We start from the raw sequence: 19535 nt of genomic DNA on the forward strand, positions 1-19535 counted from the left end.
ATTGTTTTCGCACTCAACCACGACACAGCTTGTAGTGGATCTACATTTGGAATGATTCGTCCTTCTGCTATAGCGGCTGGTTCTCAGGGACGGCTACTGAAGGAAAGTCTCGTGACGCGTCGTTGATCTCAGGGATAACCCACGTAGAATCTGTCCCAGCTACTTCTGGTCGTCCGTATATTGTGACTGGTGACTCTGATGGTTGGACCTCGTTGCCTCTGATCGTGGAGCGTTCAACGTGATTGGTTTCAGTGATATCGGTCATCGAAACTTTAGGATTGATCGAAGTTCTTGGCCGGAGCTGATTCTCATGTTTTCGTAGGGTTCTTTCTCCATGACGAACTTCATACATGTTGTTTCCAATGATCTTGGTAACGAGGTCAGGAACCCATTTAGAACATCTTCTGAAGTGGCAAATGTCAACGTCGTCGTGGGCTTTAAAACGTTGCGACTTCTTTGCGACTGTTTTTCCGCCAGTGACTTCTGATCAAGGATGACAGAGATCAATATTTGTCGTGATATCTCGCCCCAAAAGTAGCTGCGATGGTGATAGTCCATTTGATAATGGGGTTCTTCGGTATCGCATCAAGATTTTGTTGATCCTTTCTTCAAGAGTGCCAACTCTGAAGACTTCCAAGCCCATTTCGAAGATTTCCGTTTCAGCACTCGCTCCACCAGATAATTTCTTCGCAGACCCTTTTACGATTCGGACTATTCTTTCCGCCGCTCATTTGATTGAGGGTGATATGGTGCAATGGTTAGGTGGTTGATTCCGTAATTTCACGTGCAGGCGGCGAACAAGGAACTGGTGAAGCAAATACCATTGTCAGATACCAACGTGTTCATAATTCCGAACCTGGATATCATTGGACGAAGCGAGCGGATGACAGCATCTGACGTTTCTGGATTGACCACTTCGCACTCGACCCATTTGGAATGAGCATCAATGATGATGAATAACATCTTTCCTTCCACTGGTCCCGCAAAGTCCATATGAACTCTTTGCCAAGGAAGAGCTGGGATTGGCCACGGAATGAATGTCTTTTTCGGATCGGGAGCAAGTGCTTGACAGGTTTCGCATTAGCGTATGATGTCTTCGATATCTTTATCAAGGTGTGGCCACCAGAATGTTGAGCTCGCTACGGCTATCATTTTCACCATTCCTTAATGCGTTTCGTGAAGGTTCCGTAGCATCAATTGTTGTAGACTGTTCGGGATAATGACTCTTTTCCCCTTCATTAGAAGGCCTCTTAGCGTAGATAGTTCGGTGCGTCGTTTATAGAAAGTTTCGAAGTTTCCCGTTGTGTTTTGAGATTTCCATCCGCTTCGGAGTTGTTGCAGTACCAACGTCAGTGTTTTGTCGTTCTTTGTTGCTTCTCGTAGGTGTGTTGTAGTTACTGGTCCTGAGTTTAACTGTTGAATGAGAAGGACTAATTTGACTGGTAGTGGAACTTCAGCTGGTGGTGTTGGTAACGGTAGTCGACTAAGAGCATCAGCGTTAGCGTGAAGTACTCCTTTCTTGTATTCGATGGTGTCTGGAGTCTTGCAGCAGCTAGTTGCGGTAAGGGTTTCTTTTCAGACAATAGATAAATGAGAGGCTGATGATCTGTTATTAATTTGAATCGTCGACCCAGTAGATAATCGTGTTTTTGTTACGCCGAATACCAGTGATATAGCTTTTCGTTCCAATTGTGAGTAGTTTTTCTCGGCTGGCGCCAATGTTCTCGAGGTGAATGCGATTGGGAACTCTTCACCGTTGACGACGTGTAAGATAACAGCTCCAATAGCTTGTGGTGAGGCGTCGCATGCAAGTCTTATGTCTTTCTCTGGATCGAAGTGTGTCAACAATCTTGATTTTGCCAAAAGGTTCTTCGCATTGATAAAGGCTTGGCTCTCTTTTGAAGTCCATCTCCATTTGGTCGACTTTTTCATTAGGTCGTACAGAGGTGATAATGCAGTAGCTTGATTAGAAATGAACTTGGAATAGTTCTTAATTGCACGGTTCGGGCGCTTCCACGAAGGCCCTCATTTTGGTCTGTTAAGGATGCTGGACGTTTTTGTGCAAGTGATACCCCAAAAAATCCCAACTAGGCTGCATACATTGGCATTTGTCTTGTCTGAGTTTGAGTCCCGCCGTGTGTAAAGTTGATAATAACTTCTCCAGCTTCTCAAGGTGGTCTTTTTCGTTCACTCCTCCAAGGAGAATATCGTCCTGGTATTTTGATACGGATTTGTGGTCGGCCAACAAGATTTTCATGTGTTTCTGGAAAATTGCTGATGCAGACGAGACACCAAAAGGAAATTGATTATATTCGTACAGAACCTTCGTGGTGTTTAATACGGTACGGTTCTTCGACTCATTATTCAGTTGAAGTTGACTGTACGCGTCTTTCATGTCGATTCGTGAAAAGACCGCACAGACGAACATTTTCACAAAGATGTCTTCGGCTTTCGGAAGAGGATACTGGTCTGCATCTATGATATTGTTGGTCGTCACGCTAAAATCTCCACAGATCTGGACTGTGCCGTTTGGTTTCATCACTGGAGCAATGGGTGTAGCAAATTTAGCAAAAGGTATAGGAGTAATAATACCTTGATCCTTCATTCTCTGTAACTCGTCTTCGACTTTGTTTTTTAGAGCACACGGAACTGATCGTGCTTTGAAGAATGTCGGCTGAATGGCTGGTCGCTTATACAAAATATCTTTGATATCTTTGAGACACCCAAGTGCTTCATCGAATAGCGCTTTGTGTTTGTCCAGGATATTGTCCAACGGTGTATCCTGTGCTATATACGAGATCTGGTTCGTGGCTTGTGGTACGACTCCATTCTGTAGTATTGGTTGTTTTGATGACGTCCATGTTAGCCCACAGAGAATTGGACCATGATCGCATTATATATGACTTATTGCAATTCGACTTGTACGTTCTTGTATGTGACTTGTGGGTAAATTACTCCGGCAACGTCGACTTCGTGACCAGAGAAGGATGTTAGTCTCGTGCTGAAGGGCTCAAGGTCATAGATTTTTAAGAGGTCTCTGACTTCGCTGCTTGGAACAAGTGAATACGCTGACCCTGTGACAACTTCCATATCGAATTCTTGATTGTACATTTACATGGTTACCGTAATCTTGTACGGTGCGGTTAGCTTGCTGTTTTCACGTTTACTAGATTCCATCAAGTGATATATCCCTGTTGAAATCTGTTCGATTAGTAGACTTAAATAAAAAACCCACCCAAACGAAAAGAGCAGTTGAAAACCCACTAAAAAACACGCTGGGTTGGGCTGTTATGAAAAATACCGCGTTTTTTCGAACCCTGCTATTTGTTGAAATCACAGTCACCATCAGTATTTATTATTTTTGTTGCTATTACTATTTTTTGTAATAAATAGTTGAGGTATAGCAAAATAGATATCGCGTAAATATTATCCGTGTTCAATTAACTACGCGTACCAATTTTCATGGCGATCAGTTGAATGGTTTACAAAACGATGCGCTTCAGTGCAAACCTAGTTGAGAGATGGAGCAAAATGGATGGCGCGAAGATATTTCCGGCGTTCTAATATCTATGTATACCAATTTCCATGGCGATCGGTTGAACGGTGTAGAAATTGGTGCGCTACAGCTCCATCTAGTGGCGATTTAAAGTAAAATGGATACCATTAAAACCTTCTCAATGAAAAAAGCCTGGTTTTTAGCCCCCGTAAACCAATCACACTAAGGGAGTCAGCCAAGGTTATTTGAAAAAAAAACAAGTATCGCTAAGAGTGGACGATACTGTTCGAAAAAAGGAAAAAATAAACACGAAGTACATTTTTTACGCCAAAAGGTATTTTTTCACGTTTTTATAGATTAAATATGATATACTAAATATCAGTTGATAGTTTTTACTGAATTAAAAATACATAATTAAATATTACTAAAATATAAAGCGCAAACATTACGTAACAATATCAACCGCGTTAGATTGCCATTTTGAAATTTTAAGATCACGTGGTACAAACGACCTTGCAAGACTCCCTCAGAGTCTCTCGAGCTGATTGATACGCGGGGAGAAATAAAATGCACTGTGGAAGGGTATCGAAAACCTGTCCTGTTAATTTACTGTCCATGCTTAGATTAGCCAACTTTCATGGTATTTAATCAAACGATGTTGGAGTTTATCAATCTCACAATACATACATACATACTATACCAACATCTATTTTTTTTCATATAGATTAAAATTTTGCCCCTTAATTTCACTATTATTAAACTTACACTCTCATCCCTTGAAACTGGCCACTTGAGCTCGCAGTGTGTTAATTATTCACACTGTTTCTAGTGACGAAATCGTATTTTTTTTTGATGACGTTTACATTGCTTTCGTGTAAAATAAAGTATCGCTCACAGTGTACATTAATTGCTACGTAATTAAGATAGTATTGTTTTAATTATTTTATACGCTAAATGAGTCTAGAATATTTAGTGGAAAATATGGGCTACACTGTGGCTAATCAAATTTTCTTTGGTCTAATTTCAGTTGAAAAGAATATAATTAAAGAAAATGGACCGAACCTAGTGGTTTCTATTTTGTTGTTCGTTTTAATAGAACATAGTTTAAATGGGTTAAAATTTCCAAACGTTCCAGCTGAGGGTATGGTCGTTTTCAAAGAGCGATAATAGATTTATTTCTAGCAAACCTAGTTTGAAGCAAAAGTGGAGTCATTAGTTTTTACTTATCATTTTATTCTTTATTCGATATTAAGTTGATATTTAATTATTAATTGGAGTGAAATTAAAAATAAAAAGAAGTTGAAAAGCAGACAGGGATCTTTTTTTTGACACTGCATTTTGAGGTTTCGTTTTTAATTTTATATTTTGAGCAGTCAGCATTTCTTTTGCAGCTGCATAAGCATTTCTTCTGTTTGAAAAATTGTTGACAGATTCCGTTATATGTATCTCCACAATCCAAATCTTTGCAAATTGTTTCGTCGCCTTCACAATCTGAAAATATTTCATCTCGTTTTATTCTTTCAAAATGACTATTATATAATTCAATTACTAAGTAAGCATAATTCCATTATACATTAGACTGCTCAAAATTCACTCTGACGTCATTGATCTCGAACCCGATCGTGTTAATGGTAAAAACTCTTGCTTCCCGCGTTGATTTGCTCCAAAATAATTTTTTTTCAATTTGAAGGATTAGTTGCGAGCCATCTCTGAGTACCCGAGAGCATGAAATGAAACACGAGAAAAGTGATCGGAGTGGATCCGAGCACGCAAATGGAACATAAAATGTTTATCAGAGTGACCTAGAGCGCTCAAGAGCAGTCAAATGGAAAATATTTGTTTTTAAAAGAAATAATTTTCTATTTTCAAATTTTTTGAAGTTAGACGATTTTTTAATTGACTTTTTATTTATAGCTAGTGTTTGGTTGTAAAAACCAGCTTTTTTCTTTTCACGGGCTTTGTGAAATGTCTCCTAGCGACACGTGATCCACATTTATAATTTACCGTTTTTAACTCAATTTTGTGCGGAGATGTGTAAGTGAAGAAAACCAGATAGAGTAGGATCGATGTTACGAGATGTTAATAAAAATTAATGCATTGGTAAGTGTGACATTATTAGTAAATTGGTGAAAAACACAATGTAAACTAGTTTTACAAGGTAGTAGTGTTGTAACGTGGAATTCTGGAATTTTCTAAATTTGATGAATTCTTTTATTTTATTTTTAAATAATCCAGCTACCCAGAATTCCATGGTCGCTAAACTTTAATTCTGGGCGCTGGCCGCTCAGAGGTTGTGGTTTTGGTATTTCGGACTTGTCTGGCCAGGGAGTTCCGATACCCCGCTCGACCGTGGTTAATTTCCATACATTCTGGCGTTCACGTTTCCCGTACTCCTTTTAGCTCCCTCTCAAAATTTCAAATCATTTTAAATAAAAGTTGCCAACGTTATTAAGTTTCGGAATATTTTCTATCTGACTCGTGCCATCAAAATTCGTTAGTTATTATATATACTATTTTCTTTAGTGTTTGGCTTTGCATTTTCTTTAACACGCGCAGAGGATTTGAAGTGATTTGATTTTTTTAAAGCGTGCATGATGTAGAGGTTTAACTTGTTAAGCCAGGTTTTGAATGATCTCGTGTTTTAAAAAGATTTAAAAAAAGTTCGTTTTGATAGGCTAGTGAGTGGATGAGATTATTTTAAAAGAGTCGGTATTGCTTTTCGACTCCGAGATTACCATTGAAAATTAAAAAATATTCGAGTTACGAATACTCTTAATGAACGGTAACCAGCTCCTGAGAGGTCTCAAATTGTTTTTGCTACAATAACAAGAGCGAATCGGCTGAAAGATGAGGTGAAGAGATCTACAGACAACACCCGAGTGACACCAGACACATCCAGCTCAACCCGACGCAAACTCAAAGATCATACCGTCGAAAGAATGGATCTTCGTGAACGAATCGCCTGCGGCAAGCTTAGCGTGACCGTTTTTCGTCCCTGTGTGTGAGCTCCGAACAGATTCGGCAACTACGAAGCTATAACGGCTCTCAACTGGAGCTGCTACTACATCATCCCGACTTCTCGAGTGTCGTAACTACCAGGATTATAAACTATAAGCTATCTTCACGTAATTAGTATTTACCAACGTAACTCAAACCTGCAAAACCTCGTTTAACGAGTGTGCGCAGTAAGTTTTATATTTGCTTAGTACCACCCGCTTCACGGGTTGGTTTATTGTTTAAATTTTAAGTATTTTCATTAGATTAGTTAATTATCTAGGTGCATCGTAGTTCTAGTTTTAGGTAATGTTATATTTCCTTAAGTGTGTTAATATTAAATGTTTTAGTTGACAACTTTTAAACTCCTTTTAGAATATTTAACCCAAACCATACCCCTAGACAATGTTTTAATTTTAACGTTGGCCCCAATAGTGAAAGCCAGACGTGAGCCCGGATTTATCTTAGGTTGTAGCGTGGGATTACTTCTTCATGTCCAGATAAGTCATATCCTAACTGGTTTTAGTATTAAATTCCATGAGGCTCACCCGTTATTCATTCTAAATCGCTACAAACTGGGGGCCCAGCCGGGATCTGTGCAACCTAGCTTTTAAAAGTAGGATTGTCCCTTTACTAAATTTGATTCACCTAGCTAGCATTTTCTCGGTCGATTCGAGTTTTCTTGTTGAACCAACCTACTTCAAGTTAAAATTGTCTCACTATATTCTATGAGCGACGCTGCCCATAGAGCACACGTGAATAAACTTAGAGAAGAGCGACTTCTACGTCGTAATATCCAAAAAGATAGTAACCCTATTAAGTTGCCCAATCAAAGGGTACACAAATCTAAACAAACCATGTCTTATACTCATAATTCTGTCGGACCTCGTAGTAGCTCACCTACTAATATAGGAAATCCAAACGACCCTAGTCTGCAAAATGTAAATTTGACAAATTTAACGGGAGGTCCAAGCGGATCGGGAATACCAAGTTCGTCCGCCCCTATAAGTTCCCCTAATTTAGGTTCCACCATTTCTAACCCACTTACGCCGACTAGTACTGCGATTAATTTAACCGCTAACCCTACAGTAGTTTCTGTTCCAACTGATGTATTAACCCAAATCATGAAACAACTTAATTCACTTTCGGCTGGTCACAACGATTTAAGGCGGGAATTGGCCCAAATGCGCGCCGCGACTACGGTTTCACAAGTAGCTTCGTTTCCCAACCAGGTCCCTATTCTGCCGATCGCAGTGACCAATGCGCCCAGTTACTCATCGCAGAACCTTACTTCAGCGGCCTTCCATTTTAGCCAACCTATAGCGCCCGTTAGACAAAATATTTCCCAGAATATTGCGTTTGGTAATCAGTTGTTCCCTCATTTCCAACCACCGACTTATCCTAATCTAAGCGCTAATCAAAATTTGTCGGGACCCGCTAGTCAAAATAGCGCGTATAACAATTCAGGCTCAACTAGCGTGCAAACAAATACCACTTCAAGCCATTTTGCCGGGGGAAACGTACCTGGTTTTCTCCCACCGCAGATGCCAAATCAGTCGGTCAACGTCGGTATGCAACATCCCTTTCAATACGTTCCGCAATCTACGCCTTTTATGTACTCCACTCCTTTCTCCGCGCCGAGTTATGCCGGAAAGCCAACCGAAGCTGGTCCGAAAGAGTTTATTCGGAAGGCTAAACAAATGCGATTAACTAATAATGTCCCTGAGATAGTTTTTGTGCAGCAGTGGTTGCCAGGTCTTTTATCGGGGCAAGCTTTTGATTGGTTTTCCGACCAACCCCCATTTCACTCTTGGGATGAGTTTGAAGGTGCGCTGCGCGCCCGATTCGAAAGGAGAGGGAATGACGACCACATAAAGGATAAAATAAGCGAGCGCTCGCAAAAACCTCAAGAAAGCGTCAATGAGTATTTAGAGCAAATGCAAAAATTATTCGGACAATTGATTATTTCCTTTTCCGAACGCGAACAAATCCGCGCAGTTCATAGAAATTTAAGAGATGAAATCAAGGTTTATCTCGCCACTAAGAGATTTGACACGCTTCGCGAACTTATAGATGACGCGCTTAGTGTGGAAAGTATTGTAAATAAATTAAAGCGAAATGGGACTGACAATAGCCAAGATAGCAATGGGGGAAATATTCCCCGTAATGGGAATTGGGCCCAAAATGGGAATCGAAACCCCAATCACAATTTTAACCGTTCCAAGCACGGTGGTAGTACTGCTAGTGGTAACGCAAGTAATACTGCGAATGGTATTCACGGAAATGGTAGTGGCAGTAACAACTCGCGTCTTAACAATAGACAGTCAGGAAATCCCCAGGGGAAGGGTACCTGGAACCCAATCTGTCACCATTGCGGTAAAGCAGGCCATATTCGGCCTCAGTGCCCCGATTTAAAGAAAAACGAATCGTCTTCGGGAAACGGGACAACGGGAGCTTCCGCGGGGTTTGGAGGCGCCCTGATCCAACTATAAATTTAACCCCTACCAGCGGCATGGAACCAGATGGAGCCAAACTAGCTTCATTATTCGGCCTATCTGGCGCTTCCCAGGATTATTTACACATCTTTCTCTCTACGATTCCATGCTTAGCGTTAATTGACCCTGGGTCTATTCACACCCTTATACATAGTGATCTCAAGGAAAGTTTAGAATCTTTGGGATTTCCTACCACCGACACTAACTTAGCTCTCAAACAACCAGATGGTTCATTACTTCCCACTTCCGGTGCTCGTTACTTTACCCTTTTGTCTGCCAGGCAAGCAAGTGGAATTTCAGGCAGTCTATGTTCCAAATTTAACGCAATCATGTATACTGGGTAAAGATATATTGTGCCATGCGGGTATGGTAGTAGACCACGGATTAAGACATTTTAGTTGGAGCTATAACGCCAAAAGCTACCCTTTTAGTAAACCCCCTCCCTCTTTTGCTTTTGAAAATAGTCGTTCTAAGCTATCAGGGTCAAGTACGTACTTCCGTAACGATCAAGAGTTCCACTCTGCTAGCTGTATCACGACTCGATGATTACATAGATAATGAAGGAATTAAAGAGGCTTTAAAAAAACAGATTTAGAGCCAGACGAATTAACAAAATTAGAATTTCTCGTAGATAAATATAAGTCGATTTTTTCCACTATACCAGGCCGTATGAAAGGTGTCGAGCATTATATAGAAGTTAAAACTGATAAGCCTATCTCCGCTCACCCCTATAGGTTTTCTCCACCTAAACGTAAAATCATAGACGAAACAATTGAGGAAATGATTCAATTAGACCTAATAGAACCATCCAGTGGTCCATGGGCAAGCCCCGTTTTACTTGTACGTAAAAAAGATGGAACATGGCGTTTAGTCATAGATTATAGGGGAGTTAATAGTCAAACTGTACGTGATGCTCATCCCTTACCCAGAATCTTAGATATTCTTGAGTCACTACACAGGCCAAATTACATAACCACACTTGACACGAGGGCAGGGTATTGGCAGGTTGCATTACACGAAAAACACAGGGAATACGCTGCATTTGTAACTCATCGAGGTCTCTTTAGACCAAAAGTTCTTATGTTTGGCCTCACGAACGCACCTTCAACTTTTCAGCGCATGGTCAATTCCCTCTTTGCTGATTTTTTTGACAAAGGTGTTTGGGCATACTTGGACGATTTGATAGTGGCGTCGGCCGATTTTAAAAGTCATATTGAGACTCTAGAAGAGGTTTTTAATCGACTCATTAAAGCTGGCCTTACTGTCAAGGCTTCCAAGACGCAGTTTTGTATGCACGAATGTCGAATACTTGGCCATATTGTTACAAACGCAGGTATACAAGTAGACCCGGAGAAAACTACGGTTATGAGAAACTATCCTGTCCCGAAAAATATTAAGGAGTTAAGACGCTTCCACGGTATGGCGTCATATTATCGGAGATTTATCAAAGACTTTTCCAAGCTTGCGCAACCCCTAACAGCACTTTTCCATAATGACCAGCGATTTCACTGGGGTCCAGAACAGGAAGCCGCGTTCAATACACTGAAAGACGCGCTCTCCTGCGCCCCCATTCTTAGTACACCGGACTATAGCCAGAAATTCACCGTACACTGCGACGCGTCAAGCCTCGGCTTGGGAGCTGTTTTGAGTCAGTCAGTTGACCGCAAAACGAAGGTCATACAGTATGCAAGTCGGTCACTATCCGACGCTGAGAAGTATTCCGCAGTAGAGCGGGAGTGTTTAGGAGTAATCTTTGCTGTAGAAAAATTTCGCCCGTATTTAGAGGGGACGCATTTTGAGCTATATAAGGATAATAGTGCAATCCGCTGGTTACATAAGGCGCCAGATGCAACGGGAAAGTTCGCTCGGTGGAATGCGCGCCTTCAGGCATTTGACTTCACTATTCATCACCTACCAGGAAAGACAAACCTTGTTGCCGACGCATTGTCGCGAATCGAGAACGCCCCTGTTGATCCTACTGGCCATATAGCCGCGATAACGCCAAATGACCATTCACCACCTTTAACTAAGTTTGATAACAGCGAAATAATATCTTCCCAACGCGCCGACCTTAAGTTAAACGCAATCATCACTTACTTAGAAGATAATACGCTACCCCTAGATACAGAATTAAAAACTTGGGTCGAAAAGCAATCACCCCTTTGTGACATTAGAGGAAAAATCCTGTTTAAAGATATTGGCCAACGCAACAAGGCGGGATGGGACCCTTTTAAAATTTGGGTACCAAAATCACTTAAACCTAGAATCCTTTACCTTAACCATGACACTCCGTCTAGTGGCCATTTTGGCATTAAGAAAACCACTAAGCGTATACAAAGTCTACATACATGGGAGGGCCTTACTATAGATGCCCTCAATTATTGTCGTTCCTGTAGCGTATGCCAAGTCCATAAACCATCCAATCAGGTTCCACCGGGGCTTATGAAGCCAAGCGATATACCAGAACCATGGGATGTGATATCACTCGACTTAAAAGGGCCATATCCTAGATCAAAAAGGGGGTTTAAATATGTCCTAGTCATCCAAGACCATTTAACGAAATGGGTCGAAATATTTCCCTTGCGAAACTCTACAGCGGCGTCTATAGTGAGACATTTAGTAGACGACGTTTTTACAAGGTTTGGTCTACCCTCGGTAATCATTAGTGACAACGCCAAACAGTTTGTTGGCTCTCTATTTACGTCCGCGTGTAAGACAATGCGAGTAACGCCCAGGCATACCTCAGTGTATACCCCACAGTCGAACCAAACTGAGAGGTCCAATAGGACTCTTGGTACTATGATTTCGTCCTTTGTTGGAAACGACCAGCAAAATTGGGACCGTAACTTGGCCCAATATGCTATGTCAATAAGGACAGCTGTGCAAGACTCTACCGGTTTTTTACCTGCCTTTTTAATGTTTGGTAGAGAGCTAAAGACAGCAGCAACCTTTTTAGCTGAGAACGATTTTTGTGTGGATGATATTTCATCACAGGTATATGGGCTGTCTATTTAAAAAAGGTCCGGGACGCGTACCAAACCACCCGTGAACAGATAATAAAAGCCCAAGCCGCACAAAAACAACAATACGATAAGCCTCATCGTGACGCCGAGTTTGAGGAAGGAGATTTAGTCCTCAAGAAGGCCCATTATATTTCAAGCGCCCCTGACAATTTTTCAGCTAAGCTTGCACCTCGTTTCATAGGTCCATTTCGCGTGTCTCAAAAGTTTTCCAAATGGACGTACCGTCTAGAAACGCTTACTAAAAAGCAGTTAACGAATACATACCATATTAGGGATTTAAAACCATATGTTGAGAGAGCGAGTCACGAGTTAAATGAATCAGATTTTATTTGACAACCCCAAGGAACGGATAAGCCTGGGGAGGAGCCAACTGCTTCTAATAATTTTGGTGGTCGTAGTTTAAGACCTCGGGATCCTATTACAGGGCGGGTTAGGCGTTAATTAGTGAATTTACGCTTTTCAAATACCCTTCTATTATTTTTTTATTAGAAATACTTAATGTCGACAATTTTTATCATATTTTAATTTATTTTCTATACTTGTCCACTGTAAATATTGAGACGTCTCTGTAAATATATAACCTATTATCATAAACCTTACTACGCATTTGAATACTACTATAGGCAACCCCTATTAATTTTATCTTAGCAAGGGTTCGTCTTAATTGTGGTCTCATGAGGACCTGAGACTCTAGCCGGGGGAGAGTTGTAACGTGGAATTCTGGAATTTTCTAAATTTGATGAATTCTTTTATTTTATTTTTAAATAATCCAGCTACCCAGAACTCTATGGTCGCTTAACTTTCATTCTGGGCGCTGGCCGCTCAGAGGTTGTGGTTTTGGTATTTCGGACTTGTCTGGCCAGGGAGTTCCGATACCCCGCTCGACCGTGGTTAATTTCCATACATTCTGGCGTTCACGTTTCCCGTACTCCTTTTAGCTCCCTCTCAAAATTTCAAATCATTTTAAATAAAAGTTGCCAACGTTATTAAGTTTCGGAATATTTTCTATCTGACTCGTGCCATCAAAATTCGTTAGTTATTATATATACTATTTTCTTTAGTGTTTGGCTTTGCATTTTCTTTAACACGCGCAGAGGATTGGAAGTGATTTGATTTTTTTAAAGCGTGCATGATGTAGAGGTTTAACTTGTTAAGCCAGGTTTTCAATGATCTCGTGTTTTAAAAATATTTAAAAAAAGTTCGTTTTGATTGGCTAGTGAGTGGATGAGGTTATTTTAAAAGAGTCGGTATTGCTTTTCGACTCCGAGATTACCATTGAAAATTAAAAAATATTCGAGTTACGAATACTCTTAATGAACGGTAACCAGCTCCTGAGAGGTCTCAAATTGGCTTTGCTACAATAACAAGAGCGAATCGGCTGAAAGATGAGGTGAAGAGATCTACAGACAACACCCGAGTGACACCAGACACATCCAGCTCAACCCGACGCAAACTCAAAGATCATACCGTCGAAAGAATGGATCTTCGTGAACGAATCGCCTGCGGCAAGCTTAGCGTGGCCGTATTTCGTCCCTGTGTGTGAGCTCCGAACAGATTCGGCAACTACGAAGCTATAACGGCTCTCAACTGGAGCTGCTACTACATCATCCCGACTTCTCGAGTGTCGTAACTACCAGGATTATAAACTATAAGTTATCTTCACGTAATTAGTATTTACCAACGTAACTCAAACCTGCAAAACCTCGTTTAACGAGTGTGCGCAGTAAGTTTTATATTTGCTTATTACAACCCGCTTCACGGGTTGGTTTATTGTTTAAATTTTAAGTATTTTCATTAGATTAGTTAATTATCTAGGTGCACCGTAGTTCTAGTTTTAGGTAATGTTATATTTCCTTAAGTGTGTTAATATTAAATGTTTTAGTTGACAACTTTTAAACTCCTTTTAGAATATTTAACCCAAACCATACCCCTAGACAAAGTTTTAATTTTAACGTTGGCCCCAATAGTGAAAGCCAGACGTGAGCCCGGATTTATCTTAGGTTGTAGCGTGGGATTACTTCTTCATGTCCAGATAAGTCATATCCTAACTGGTTTTAGTATTAAATTCCATGAGGCTCACCCGTTATTCATTCTAAATCGCTACAGTGTATTGGAAACATTCTACACGTGACGATAGTTAGGGGGTGGGTCATAAAATCAGTTCTACAAGGTGGTAATATTAAAATAGTTATACAAGTTTGTGACCTAATCCAAGAGGTGGAGCCACCTAAACACAAGGTTAACCAGTGGTGATCCTAAGTAGCTTGTGTAATATAGAAGGGGTGTGGTCTCGCAATCGACCAATACTCGGATGGGGGAAAGCTCATTCCAAACAAGTGTGTAACCACAATGTCAACACTCCAAAGCAGATACAGCAAGTACTAAAATAATTTAAATATAACATTGTGACTACCATGAAATTGGTGTCAACTGTGCTATGGACCAGCTTAGTTCAGTGTAAGAGTTTCTTTGAGTAACTTTGAGCGAAATGATCGTTTTTGAAACTAAAATTAAATGAAGACCTTACGAAGATATAGAACCCCGCTTTCAGACTTTTATCGATGGTTTTTTACTGAGAGCGTAAATGAAATAGCACTGTTTCGTTTACGAAAACGAGGGACGTAACTTTTTCAAACGATCACGAAACATTTAAGCAAAACCAAAGATATATTAATTTCTAATGCCTCCTGATAGAAATTAATTCATTCATGGAGCCACTTTATGAGCGTAAAATGATATGAGCTCCCCACAACGAGGCGAAGAGAGATTAGTGCCGATTTCTATCTCTTTATTTGCAACTTCTCAAAAGAGAAAAAGGAATGTCCTCATTGTCTTTTGCCCCGTTTTAATTGGGTGCTAGAGGCACTCGTCTGTTTCGCCCGATATATTCAGCTTGACCGTAATTCCCGACATTACGAAATAGCGATAATTATTAACAGAAGATTGTAGCAGATGGTGCCAGCCTTATTCATTATATCCGCTTTTAATCAAATAAATTTCTTTAGAATCCTAAAAAATCGACAAATAGCCGTAAAAACTCGTTTCTTTCCATTCTTACCTGTTCCCATTTCAACTGCTCCAATTTCAAGGACAGCGCAGAGTGTCAATGCCAAGAAAACAGCCATAAGTTTGGAGCCCATGGGTGCGTCCAGTTCACCGGAATATAACCTTAATAAACAAAAGCGATTTATAATTAAATATATTAGTCCAAGAATAATGTAAATTTGTCATTTAACTCTTGGTATTTTTAAGCGGCGTCATTTGATTTAAGTAAATATAATTTTAATAATCAATTAAGTACCTTCTTATGAAATGTTCAAACAGTAACATATTTTAATTTTTTCTACTTATGAGCAGCCACTTTTATTACTTTCAAATCAATTTTTTGAATGAACAATTTTTAAGAGCACTTCTATTTTTAATTTCATATTTCAAAAGGTACAAAGAAAAACATAAAACATTAAATTCCATGACTAGAGAACTTTGAGGCGTTGGAGTATGATTGGAAAGTACGTGACCTCACCCTTACAATTTTATTTAATTTTTAATAACAGCTTCATAAATCCTTTGGTGAGCCGCCTAGTGAAGGTTTTGTTCGTTCAGAGTAAGCTGACCATTTTAGTTTTTCCGAACAAAGTACTAAAAATTTAATGTATTTGGTGATTTTCTTTCAAGAATGGCAGATGGCGCCATACATTTACAGTAGCTAACACTCTCGCAGCTACATTTAATACTAAAACAAGACGTACGACACTCAGAATACACACAATCCTTTTAATGTGTTTGTTTGAGCTATTCACAGCAACCTGCAACGCCGGTAACACAACCAATATATATCCACGGTCACACATAATTGTATTTACAATTATTTGTTACTTCTAGTCATACTTTGAAAGCATCGAAGATTCCTTCGATCAGTGTCACTCTTATTTTTTACTTCTGATTACACTTATTTGTTACTACTAGTCAGCCGTTGAGTGTGGCACTTATTTCTTCTGGTTATATGAAAAAGACTAGTTCGATCAGTTTCAACTTATTTGTTACTTTTATTGTCACAATTATTACTTCTGGTCATACGCCGGAAACTAAGTCGATCAGTGTCATACTTAATTGTTACTTCTGGTCATACGTTGAAAGCGCCGCGCACTCTGAACGGCCTTGAAAAACGCTAAAGGGAAACTGGCGCGTAGACCTCTATAAACACGGGGATTAAAATGTTGGAAATAGCGAGGGTCCGTATACGCTCGCCAAAAAACTTTACCTATAATTAACTTTAAGGAACGTATTTGCAACTTTAGGTTATATGTAAACCACAGCTATTCAAAAATATAACTTTCATGAAAATCGGACTTAAATTAAGGAACTGTATGTAGATTTTTAGGCGAAAATTTAAAACCATGAAAATTAGGGTCCCGTAAATTACCATGTAAATTATACTTAAATTTAATATTTACTGATATAATTGAAGTTGTAGGTTCGCTGAATCCTAACCTATCCAATAATACTTTTTTAACGTTATCGGACTTAATTTTTAACAAAATATCTACCACACAAAGCCAAACTACCGAAAATAGTAAATTGGACATTTGCCGAACTTCTAGGGCTCCGATTAGAAAACTTTATGAAAGGCTATTAATGGTGAGAAATGCACACTCGAACGAGATATTATTGACTCTTCTAGCCCTAACCGTTGAAGAGTTATGCGCGACACGGCGGCATCGGCTACACTTTACGTGAGACTAATACACACAAATCCTTAGGATTGTGTGTAAAATCGTTTTGCTCGAACTTGGGTAAATTAAAGCTTGAATTTGGTGATTTTAGTGCTTCCAACGGCCATTTTGATCGGAAATTTAACCTTAATCATAATCTCAAATAAAACACCGGATGCGTTTAGCAAAATTGTTATCGAACTAATACGTTTAATTTATATATATATAGTCTTGTAAACAGCAAAATATAAACTCTCCACGTCATTAGTCACATTGCGCCCTTACAAATAAATGATAAATTTAGCTCGAATCAAAAGCTATACGTTAAAATTTGGCAGATTTAAATTAAAATTGTATCCAAAAATCTTCAAAGCATTGAATGCTGGGGAAATCAATTCGTCGAAATTGAAAATAGTATGTTTGCCAGAAATAAAGCAGGGAGCAGATGGTTTGTACTTTTGAAAAATTGACCAATACGATCGTGCTTAGTTCGCGTATCCAACGGTACTACAATTTGTCGACCAATCAAATTATTGTCATTGTAAGAAGTGCCTAACGAAGATGATAAAGGAAACAACGCGCAAGCTAGTGATAAATAATGTTTCCCGTTATTTTGGGGGAGTGTAAAATAGTTTCTTACGCGCCCCATTTTTCCCTTTATACTTTCACAATTATATTAAATTCATAACCTTTACATATAAATTGCAACTTTATAACGTTAAAATGCTAGGAAAATAATTAAAAAGAAAAAGAAAGAAAAAGAAAAACCCTGCCTGGTCGCGAGTAAGCGCGCGCCTCGCGGCATTTTTGAAGAGATAAAAAACTGTTATTTTTTTATTCGATGTATAGTATTATTGTTTGAAAGATTATTAAAAAAAAAAGAGACCGTTAATAACGGAGAATCTGTTGAGATTGAGAGCGGTCAAAATAAAGACCATTTTTAGTTAGCTGTCCCAACAAAGGAACCCAATTTGTATCGCGAAGTATTGCGTGAAAAATAGTTAAGACATTAAAGTGTTATCTAATTTTAAATTCATCGTTTCCTCAATTCACGGATATTAGTCAAGTTCTCAGACGTTTTTCAGTCGGCGTCCGAGAATATATTTAGCTCTCCCAAATATTCCAACCATACCATCGAACCACCTCTCAAGGATATTCTTTACTGAACTCCACTTATTTATGCCCTGATTCGACATTTGAGAGGTTAAGCAGAGTGCTCTAGAAGTTTGAACTACAACGTCTAGTGTCGCGTGATCCTTCACGAGTATAGTGTGGTGGAGGAGCGGTTAGAACTCTCGCCTCGCAGCAAGAGGATACAGCTTGTGGCACTGGGTTAACTCGGGACTACACCTTCTGGGTTTAGTTGGTAATTGGATTCACAAGTATGGGTTAATTACGATTTTAATTTCGTCATGTACCCGGATTTATCAAATACTTCTATTGGAACTGTACATGTTTTCTTTAGCAGTCAAAGTAAAAACACGCTCCACTGAATTTAAAGCAATTAATTTCATGAACGTCGAGATAATCCTGTCGTTCAAACGTCGAGAGCGGCCTGCTTAACCTCTCTAAAAGCTGTTTCTCAACAAAATTCCACTTAATTAAGTTTATACAATATTAAATTTAAGCGAATGGTTACAAGCACTAGTAATATACCACAGAGGATATGGATCTCGATCTGGTATTCCATTCCGTAAATTGTTAGCCAAAGTGTCGCGGAAAAATCAAATAACCTGGTAAGGTAACATCGAGAGCTACTCTTTGATTTAAGGAATTTCGTATGGTATTTAAAAGCTTTATTATCTTATTTATTAATAAATATTATTTAAAATTTATTTCCAGGGAATTCGAATATTTATGAATAAATCTAAAACGGAAACCTGAAAGGATTGTTTGGTTATCTTTTCAAAAACGTTAAATAAAATAATTAGGCAAATTCTTACGTGTATGAATTTCCCAAGAAGCAAACTCCGGCAATTTCCAACCAAGTAATGTTCTCTTCCGTGTCCTGCGCGCCTTTTTATCGCAAAGCCGCGAATCGTGTAGTTGATATGCAGAGTTTCCTTTACCTCGGAGAGATGCTTCACGTACGAGTTTTGTTATCTTTACTGACGTTCACTTTACGTAGAATGTAATAAAGACTGGGCGTTCACGTCGATGTTCGCGCAAACAGCTTAATTCGGCCAAACGTCTGGACTACACTTACAAAGAAAGTACCTCTTTCCCCTACAACCTGACAAATTTGACAAAGGTACGGTTCATACAGGCTACAGACGCTATTACTTCCAAGTAACGTATACTTGATACCGATGGCTTACAAGCCTACAAAAAAAAACATGTGCGCCAACTTAATGACTTTCATTCAAAATTCAAAAACATGCGCTGTCGTTAATCAAATTACAAAAACTGTCGTACGTGAATTAAATATTCGGGTTAGAACTCTCAATTAAATATTTCCGAAATTTAGTCAGAGATAATCAATCATTGAAATTATAGTGTAAAAATCCTTGTTAATAAAATAAAAATATAATAAAAAAATAATAAAATTAAATTCAGTATTGTCATTTGAATTTTCATCGTATTCCTTTAATCATAATTTTGGAAATAAAGATTACTGGTAGAATATACATTGAAAGGCAGACATACTTTTTGGAAAATCTTCACTTAGTTTTTTGTTATAAGAAATGACAATTAAAATACTAAACTAACATTCAATTATTGGGTTTCGAATCAATAAAAACTAACGATTTAAGTGAAGCCCATGTTGTGTGCCAGTTTGCTTAAGCGGAATGCAAAAATTATAAAGGGGTTAATG

At 39.0% G+C, this 19535-nt stretch overlaps 1 long non-coding RNA gene across 1 annotated transcript; it reads right to left on the reverse strand.

Annotated features, from left to right (window-relative positions):
- Positions 1–4910: 4910 nt before the first annotated feature.
- On the reverse strand, positions 4911–18701 carry LOC149921280 (uncharacterized). The gene is made up of 3 exons (XR_016477189.1): positions 18664–18701; positions 15067–15176; positions 4911–4987 (listed from the first exon to the last, which is right to left on the reverse strand). It is a non-coding gene; the product is annotated as an uncharacterized LOC149921280 (long non-coding RNA).
- Between the last annotated feature and the right edge of the window lie 834 nt (positions 18702–19535).

Source organism: Leiobunum rupestre, chromosome 11 (genome assembly GCF_980474605.1).
Source record: "Leiobunum rupestre chromosome 11, qqLeiRupe1.1.hap1, whole genome shotgun sequence".
NCBI classification, from domain to species: Eukaryota; Metazoa; Arthropoda; class Arachnida; order Opiliones; family Sclerosomatidae; genus Leiobunum; species Leiobunum rupestre.